Here is a 9,977-nt window from a genome sequence, read left to right as displayed (position 1 = left end):
TTGAGGCCTTACTGGATGATGGAATTCATGGATGACAAAGGTGTTAGAAGATTCTTCAGATTGGATGACCAATGGAACATCTCAAGCAATGAGACTCATTGGAAATGCAAGAAAAGTTGGATCTATCAAATGCTGAAGAATTTGAATTTCACAGACAACTCCAAAATCAAATAGAAGAAAAAAACTGGAAGCTTGGGCAGAAATCAAGACAATCAAGGAAATAGAAATCATCTGCTCAGACTAGAAGAGCACCTTGAAAAATGATTTTGAGAACTCTTTATACATTTTACTTTGTTCAAACTTTAAATAAATTATAGCACTTACTAGTTTTATCTACCATTATTCATCTGTTCATTTAGGGTGTTTTGTTATCATCAAGTTTCTCTTAATTTATGGCGACAATTCCAGTAGAAATAAATTGGGGGAGATTGTTAGGAATATGTTGTGAACTTGATCATAAGTTGAACAAAACACCTTAATATATTTAACTTAGTGTTTTTGTAGCTCTCGACGGATGTTCTAATATGGTCCCGACGGATGAACTTTATAGTCCCGATGAATGACAACTGAACATCCACTGTCAATGATCCATATGACTTTCTTCACTTTTCCATGCACACAATGAGATTCAGGTGTGTTTAGTAACCCAAGTAGTGTTGGGTACTTTCTTCTTGTTAACTGATTTAGCAGAAGTAGAGTGATTTATTCAGATAAAATAGAGTTCAATGATTGTTGTGCATTTTCCCTTTCTGATGTAGACTCAATTTGTGTTTCTTTTAGGTCCACTCTCAGTTTGTGACAACTCTTCATCACTTTCAAGTTACAAGGAATGCAATCAAACTTATCATAAAATGACTAGGGATCATCTAAATCTACTTCATTGTATTTGCAAGTTCCTTCAGTTGGCTTACTAATACCCTTTTTACAAAGATGAGTTAGATGATTTGTAAAATTACATATTCCACACTTCTTTCCAGGAATATCTGCAACATAGGTCAGATTATTGCTTTTGTTTTTCCCCATTCTTCTACTTCTATTTTTCTTCTTCTTTCTTGCATCTTCAATCCTGGTTTCTTTGACAGGAGTCTTGGTACTTTGGTTGTCCATAGGATTTTCTTCAGCCTTGGAAGATTGAATTGAATTTGCATTCTTCTTTTCACTATCCTCATCTGCAATTTCTTACTTGATAATCAATTCTTCTTCACTGAAGTTTACCTCATAAGTCTTAAATACCGGTGACCCGACATTTTTTAGCATTGCTGGAATGTTTTCAATCTTTGTTGCTTTTCCTCTGTCACCGGTGTTTTTCTTCTTGTTGTTTAAGGTATTATAATCAAGACCAATGGCAATGTTTGCACATGGTTTATTTTTCTCATGGTACTGACAAACCAATTCAGATGCATTCTTGAAGGACTTCAACTTTACTTCACTTTTCGCCAGTTTTTCTCTCAACAAAGCCTCAATCTCATTTGCACACTTAAGCTTGTTTTTCAGATAGCCATTTTCTTGTTTCAAGGCTTCAAGATCCACTGTCAACAATTCAGCTTCTTGTTTTTCACTTTCAAGCTTTTCATTTAACTTTGTTAATCTACTAACTTCTTCATTAGCAGCAACCATGCTTGTATGAATGTGAAACATTTATGTGCTCATCTTTTCAACAGTTTCCTTATATTGATTCACATTTAAATCAGTGGAGGTAAGAGTTGGTACCTGTGATTTAGATGAGGATGATTCTCCTTGCTCCAAGACCATGAGTGCATAATTTCCAAGTTCTTCATCTTAATCATTCTCAGAGTCATCCCAACTTTTACCTTCTGCAATATAAGCTTTACTTTGATGTTTCTTCAGAAGAGCTTCATACTTTGCTTCAAGTTCAAGATAAGCCTTATCTTTCTTTGCCTTATTGGGTTTCCTGCATTCGGTAGCAAAGTAGCCTAGTTCATCACAGCTGAAGCACCTTATATTAGATATGACAACAGATGCTGTTGTGTAACCACTTTTGCTATCAGAATTTTACTTCCCTTTCTATTTCCAGTTGTTGTCTTAGTTGAAGGATTGTCCTTTATTCCTGAAGTACCTTGACTTCTTTACTCTAATGTTAGAGAATTTTCTATCCAGATAGGCCATTGACTGATCTAGCTCATCTAGTTCTTCAAGAGTATAGTACTCATCCTTTTCCAACTCTAGTATGACTTGCTCATGTGAATCAATTGTTCTCTGCTCACTTGTTGAGGCAACTGAGATATGAGATCTTGGTTCATCATTGGATGTTTGGCCTTCATTTACTATTAAAGCACTTTAACCATCTACAATATGTCCTTCGCCAGATCTCAATGATTGCCTTTGAATCATCTCTAGTTCATAGGTTTTGAGAATTCCATATAGAACTTCCAGAGTTATCCTGCTCAAATCTCTCCCTTCCCTGATTGCTGAGATTTTCTGTTCCAAATGATCAGGAAGAGTAAGCAAGAACTTTAGATTCACCTCTTCAGCTTCATAGTACTTGTCATGAAACTGCAAGTCATTTATCAGCTTATTAAATCTTTCAAACACTCCAGTAATGCTTTCCTTGGGCTTAGCCATGAAACCCTCATACTGTGAAATTAGTATCCTTCTTTAATTAGATCTAACTTCCTCAGTTCCTTCATAGAGTATTTCAAACTTCTCCCATATTTGCTTAGCAGTGTCATAGTGTACAATGTTGTTGTACATCACATTGTCAAGTGACTCAATCAATATCAATTGTAAACTGCTGTCCAGGGAGACTTTTTCCTTTTCAGGGTCAGAATACTCAGCTGGATCTTTAGGAGCATAATGAGCTGGTATGACCATGTCTCCATCTGTAGATTCCTCAACTCCTACCATAGGAGTGAAGGGTCCATTCTTGAGAATCTGAACATAGAGTGGATTGGCCATCTGGATAAACAGCATCATTTTCTTTATCCAAAGAGTGTAGTTAGCTTTGTCAAAGGTAGGAATTTTGATGCTACTGATTTTATGTGTATTCATTCTTCCAAGATCTTGAATCTATTTTCTTTCAGATTTTGCTCTGATACCACTTGTTAGGTAATGAATCACACACAGAGGGGGGGGGGGTAAATGTGTTTTTCTGATTTTAGGCTTTTCTTGAAAGATAATAGTTGAACAAAGTAAATTAAATCTTGTATAGAAAAGTGTTCATGCATAAATTAAACTTGCACAAAATAAAGAACACAGATCTTCAAAACTCACTTAATTTTTGTATTAAAAATTAAGATGTTTTGCTACAAAATTTCTAAGCTCTTCGAAGTTAAAGAGCTCGGCTTCTTCTCGAGAATGTTACAAGAATTTTGATCTAAATTGTTACCACTAACTAGAGGACCAGTGTTAACTATATAGCTCAGTTAACTGCTGGTTTACACAGTGGATAATAAACATGATATTTACTTTTCTAAACTGTCACTTGTCATTTCTATTTATATAAAAGCAAATCTTCCATTTCTGGCTTAGCATATCTTTAGCATCCTGTGTTTACTTTTATCTTCCTCTGTCAGTTAATCTTTGCCATTGATCTTGCACATACTTTAAGCTGCTTTTTGTAGACTTATCAATCCAGTTGTTGGATTGTTTGTTGATTGTTTATCTTGGATATTAAACTGATCTGCAATTCTGTACTTTGAGACTATACTTCGAGATCTCCAGTTTGAATTATTAGGACACTTGATATCTCGATAAGTACAAAGGCTTATCGAGATCTCTAGTACTCCATAATGAGTTTGGCTTGTAGAGGTCTTCAGCTCATCGAGATCTCTAGTCTTCATAACATCACTTGACTTGTAGATATCTCCGAGTTCTCGAATGGATATAGACTTGTCGATAACTCTGAGTTCTTTAGTGGAAAAAGAATGACTTGTCGATATCTTCTTGAGTTCTCGAGTAGCTTTCCTGACTTCTCTACTCCTGGTGGATATTGCTTATCCGTTGAGTAGATATAAAGCTCATCCATCGAGTAGATATATAGCTCATCCGTCGAGTAGATATTGTTTATCCGTCGAGTAGATATTGTTCATCCATCGAGTAGATATATAGCTCATCCATCGAGTATATATTGCTCATCCGTCGAGTAGATATTGCTCATCTATCGGTACTCTTTGGAGTTTGAATGACTTCTAGATAAGTCATTCTGGAGTTCTCGAATGACTTCTCTATAACATTAAATTTATGACTTATAGAGATCTTGACTTGGAATATTTTTCTCCAAACAGATTTATTCAACTCCATGCTTCTTCAAAATTCTTCATAGGCATGATCTTATTGATCTTCTTCCAGATAGAATCCTTAGGCTTGATACTATTTTAGGAAAAAGATTCCAGTCTGCTCCTTTACAATTTTACAGACTTTAAGTGTTACAAGTACATAATACAAATTTAGATAACAATACAACTTACTTAGGGTTGACAAGTTGTCTTAGTCTTGTTATAGTACATGCATGTCTTTTTCAACAATCTCCCCCAATTTGTGAGAAGATTGCTTCACACAAATTCATGCCTGCTAACAAGACTAACCCCAAGTTTAACTGATTACTGAAATAACTATTCATTAATCTTCTACTCAGATCATAGATGCTAATGACATTGTTAGCTCCAGTAATCTTTGACATCATCTATTATATATTATAGATTTTTTCCATGACTAGAACTTAGGGTTTTGATTTTAATTTCTTGCTATTTTTGTGTTTGGCCGAATGAAGAAGAAGGTGAGGGAGAGAGATAATTTTTGTGTTGTTTCTTGGATGCTTCTTAGAGAAGTGATGTGTTTGTGTGTATATCTCATCCCAAATATATATATATCTAATATATATATATCTTTGCTAGCTTACACAAATTCAAAGTTAGGTTATTAGCTAAGTACTCCTTGGCACTATTCATGGTCACTATTTTCTAGCTTAGGTGATCATCCCTACCTAGCTTAGGTTACTATTTGGTAACCTAGCCATGATTACTTCTTTGATTTAGTTCAATACGTTTATTTATTCATTTACGCGTTTGTTCGGTCGCTTAATCGTTTTCATAATAATTTCTCGTAAACGGTCCGGGGTGTAAATCCTTTCATATATATTCTTTATATTTTGAAGTATCGTTCGTGGATATAAATCCGTAGGGTTTTAAATTTGTAATTATATTGTGATTCCCGTAATCCTTGATGGTTTGTAAATACGGTCATTTTTCAAAGTTCGTATTCTTCGAAAACTAATAGCATTTACATACACTCATTTGGTACGTATAATCATGTTATCAACTCTGAAACTCAATTTCTCATGCACAACATAGTGTGGGCTAAAAAGTTTTCCCCGTCTGTCAGGGTTACTATTCATTAAGCGTTTTTACAAAGTCTCAAAAAATCGAGTTACTACAATTGAATTAGTCGATTCCATATCTCCGGCCATTTCATGAGAATAAGGTTAAAAAGCTAGAAGTACAAAATCAAATGCATGTGTAGCTTTGTTTATAATCATATCAAAATAATAGTAAAAGAAAAAACTATTATCTCAGTGCATTTAAGAAGAAACATATATAAAAAATTTTAGGAGGAAACACACAAATATTTTCGAGATTCAATTCTACCAATATAGAGTACACACAGAACAATATATTTAACGTGGAAAACCCACGTTCCAACTTGTATTATTAATAAAATAACAGTTATCAATAATACCCAATCAAAACTAGAATATTCATGCCTAACATACTCAAGCATCCTCTCTTGAGCGATACTTTAGTCCTATATCTTGAGCATTCTCTTATCAATTAAATAATAACACATCAGCGGTGTTCCAATCGATACTTGAGCCAACCAATGCTCAAGTATCTCCCAACTGATACCTAAGACGACTACATCTCTTTAAGTATTATGAAAACAATAACATGACTATGTATATATAATCATCCCAAACTTAGCCAACAAGACATACATTACATGGTTATAATAATAATTTTCTACCTATACAATTATTACCCAATCCCATTATGATAATAATTTTAAACACATACAATCATAACCCAATCCAATTATGTCTTGTATCATCAAGCTCATACCACATATTTGGTTTAAACCCAACAATCTTCCCATACAATTTTACAACCGAATTAATAGTCTTCAAGCTATCGATATCCGTTCGCCAATGCCTCCCCTTGAACAAGAATCCCTTTATCTCGTTCTTCCAACTTTTGAGAATCACTAATACCCGTATAGTGACCTCCAATAACTCCAAACTACTGTTACTCATCATAAGGGCATATCCATCCACAAAATCACGTGCATCAACCACGAGTGCCTTCTTTCATCATTGAGTCACTTGATCCTTACTTTCACAATCTTTCAGCCTCTTTTGAAGAACATCACGAGCATCATCCAAATTCTTCACCTGGTTGATCAGCCATCAAAGCATCGAAACTATTGCAATGATCCCGTTCATCTTCCACCTCGAGTCCGAACGAATTGATCCACAGTGCAAGTCAACCGCCATACCGCGCATAACTTTGTCATCAAATCCATCAACATACTCCACCATACCAATTGAACCTCGAACGTTCCTCCAACCCAATTAATCATGAACCTCGAACCTCGGCTCTTGATACCACTTGTTAGGAGAAAATAAACACACATTTTCGAGATTCAATTCTACCAATATAGAATACACACACAACAATATATTTAACATGGAAAACCCACGTTCCAACTTGTATTATTAACCAAAACAGTTATCAATAATACACAATCAAAACTATAATACGCAAGCCTAACATACTCAAGCATCCGCTCTCGAGTGATACTTGAGTCCAAAATCTTGAGCATTCTCTTATCAATTAAACAATAACACCTCAGCGGTGTTCCAATTGATACTTGAGCCAACCAATACTCAAGTATCTCCCAACTGATACCTAAGATGACTTCATCTCTTAAGCATATATGAAAATAATAACATGACTATGTATATATAGCCATCAGAAACTTAGCCAACAAGACATATATAATCTGATTATAATAATAATTGTCTACCCATATGTTTATTACCCAATCGCATTATGATAATAATCAACACATACAATTATAACCCAATCGAGGTATGTCTTGTATCATCAAGCTCATACCACATATTGGGTTTAAACCCAACAAAAATCCGATGTAAGATATAATCACATAGCATATTTCTGACCATAATGGTTATTATTTTCTTATCAATGTATTTCTTCTTAATTTACAAATAAGTATCTTGTTTAACGTTTGTTACATCAAACTTATAATCAATTGTAAGGAGTCTATCAAGTACATATTTAGAAGACAAAAATAAGAATTACTTGTTGGACACACTCATGTTAAGCCATATCTATGTTAGCATAACATTACATTACAATAAACACCAATCATAAAATAATCCAACTAGTATAATCAACAGACAAAAAAAAATTAAGCAGTCGTATATGCAAAAGCAACCAACGGTCTTAACAGAGCTAAAAATTTAATCTTCATTTATGTTTTATTTGAGTTAATCACTGAATCGTGAAGACTTATTTCCATAAACAACTAAATTAAACAAGTACTTATTTAAAATTTAGCATTCAAGTGGAGAATAGCCATCAAAGATGACAATTACTCTTAATAAACTTTGATAATACCTTAATAATTTAAACCCAACGTGTTTATATTTTAGGGATTAAACAATCTAGTCAAACATATTTATACATAACAAACATTTAACACAAATAACTAAAATAATCAGGGATGGCAACGGGTCGGGTTCAGATCGGATATTGTAAAATTCAAATCCAAATCCAAATATTTTCGGGTTATCCAAATCCAAATCCGTCGGGTTTCAAATCGGATCGGGTATTTTTCGGGTATTCAAAATTACGAATAACCCAGTCAAATTTAATATTATTTATACATACAAACACTATTAGTCACATTTATATGATTGCTAAAATTAAAATACAATAACTAATAAATAGTTAAACATATTATATTATACGGGTTGACACAGTGAGTAATATCTAAGATATGTTGATGAAATAATATTTAGTATTTCATCGAAAATTATTCTTTTATAAATATATACAAAGTACATCTTACATAATAAAGGTTATTTTGAAATAAAAAGTTATAATTCACTAAATAAGTTGACAATCTTAATAATAATCTACTATTACTCAAATAATACAAGAAAAATATGTAAATTATATGTATTACATGTAAAATATTACATATAATCTATAATAAATGTGTCGGGTTTTAGTCGGGTTTCGGGTTTGGATCGGGTTAGGATTGAATTTTGGATTTCGGATCGGGTATCGGTTCGGTATTGTTGAAATCCAAATCCAAATCCAAAATTTCGGGTTCGGTATATCCAAAACTTTGGGTTTCGGATCGGATATCAATCGGATCGGATTATTTTGTCATCCCTAAAAATAATGTTGTGCAAGACATGCCTTAATATAATAAGACTAAGTCATACTGACAACCCTAAGGATAAGTTGTATGATAATCTAAATTTGTATTCTAGAATTGTATTTCTTGAGTCTGTAAAAATGTTAAATAGATTAGACTGGAGGATTTTTTTGTGAACAACCTTCAATATAAGGAATAAATTCTGGAAGAAGATCAAATCCCATAAAGAATATCGAGAAGTCTTTCGAGAAGTCAAAATGATTTATAGAGTAGTCCCAAGAGATATCAAAAAGTCAATATGCATGTAGAGATCTCGGATATCGACAAGTCAAAAAGAACATGTAAAGAACTGGAAATATCGACAAATCATTTTTTTATGTAGAGATCCAGAGATATCGACAAGCTAAACTTTCATGTAGAGAACTAGAGATATCGACAAGTCAAAAGCCTATATAAAGAACTGAAAATATCGATAAGTCATTTTATATGTAGAGAACTGGAGACCTCGATAAGTCAAAGACACATGTAGAGAACTGAAGATATCGTTAAGTCATTATACTTATCGATATGTGACATCTCTACAGAACAAAAAAGGTCTCGATAAACTATCTTAAAATACATAATGCAGACAAATTAAATATTCAAGATTATCAGTCAATAAACAATTATATCACTGAATTGAAAAGACTACAAATGCAGCTTGAAGAATTCAAGATCAAGGGCCATGATTCACTACACAAAGGAGGGTCACATACCTACAAGATTCTGTACAGATTTGCTAACACTGGAAATGGAAATAGACAAGATAGCTTTAGAAACCGTGTTCTTACATTTTAGTGCAAGTTTTGTGAACCCATGATGTTGGTCTATAAAGCATGCACGGGCCCTTAGTTTAGCAATATCAAACAGATTTAGAAAAATATCTCGGTTTCTCTCTCAAGATTTATAGCTGAATTCTAATTTCTAAGACTAAAAATTTATAGCAAAACAAATTTGATTAATACAATTAAGTGAGTTCTTGATAATTTTTTTGTGTGTTTACATTTAAACATTTTATCAGTACAAGTTCATATCTGCTTTGTTCAATTATAAACCAAACACTTTCAAAGCTAATTAAAAACCAAGAAAACACACCCACCCCCCATTTGTGTTATATTTCATTACACTAAATATCTAGCAAATGGCTTACAACTAATATTAATTGAGTCCTTTGATAATGTAATGTATAATAAATTATTAATTTTGAGTCAGTTAAACAAATCTGGGAGAAGATAGAGATCTTGTGTGAAGAAACAGAAGAGGTTAGATATAATCAAAGAAAGATCTTGGTTTCAAAGTATGAGGGTTTTATGGTCAAACTAAAGGAAGGCATAACTAAGGTCTTTGAGAGATTCAATAAACTCATAAATGATTTGTAGCTTCATGACAAGTATTATGAAGCTGAAGACGTTAACCTAAAATTTTGCCCATTCTTCCTATCACATGGAATAAAAGATATCTGCAATAAGAAAGGGAAGAGATTTAGGCAGAATAACTTTGGAGGTCTTATATGG

The sequence above is a fragment of the Apium graveolens genome, chromosome 3, assembly GCF_009905375.1.
Source record: "Apium graveolens cultivar Ventura chromosome 3, ASM990537v1, whole genome shotgun sequence".
Taxonomy (NCBI): domain Eukaryota; kingdom Viridiplantae; phylum Streptophyta; class Magnoliopsida; order Apiales; family Apiaceae; genus Apium; species Apium graveolens.
The sequence above is the reverse complement of the archived record's forward strand: the minus strand, read 5'-3'. Positions refer to the sequence as shown.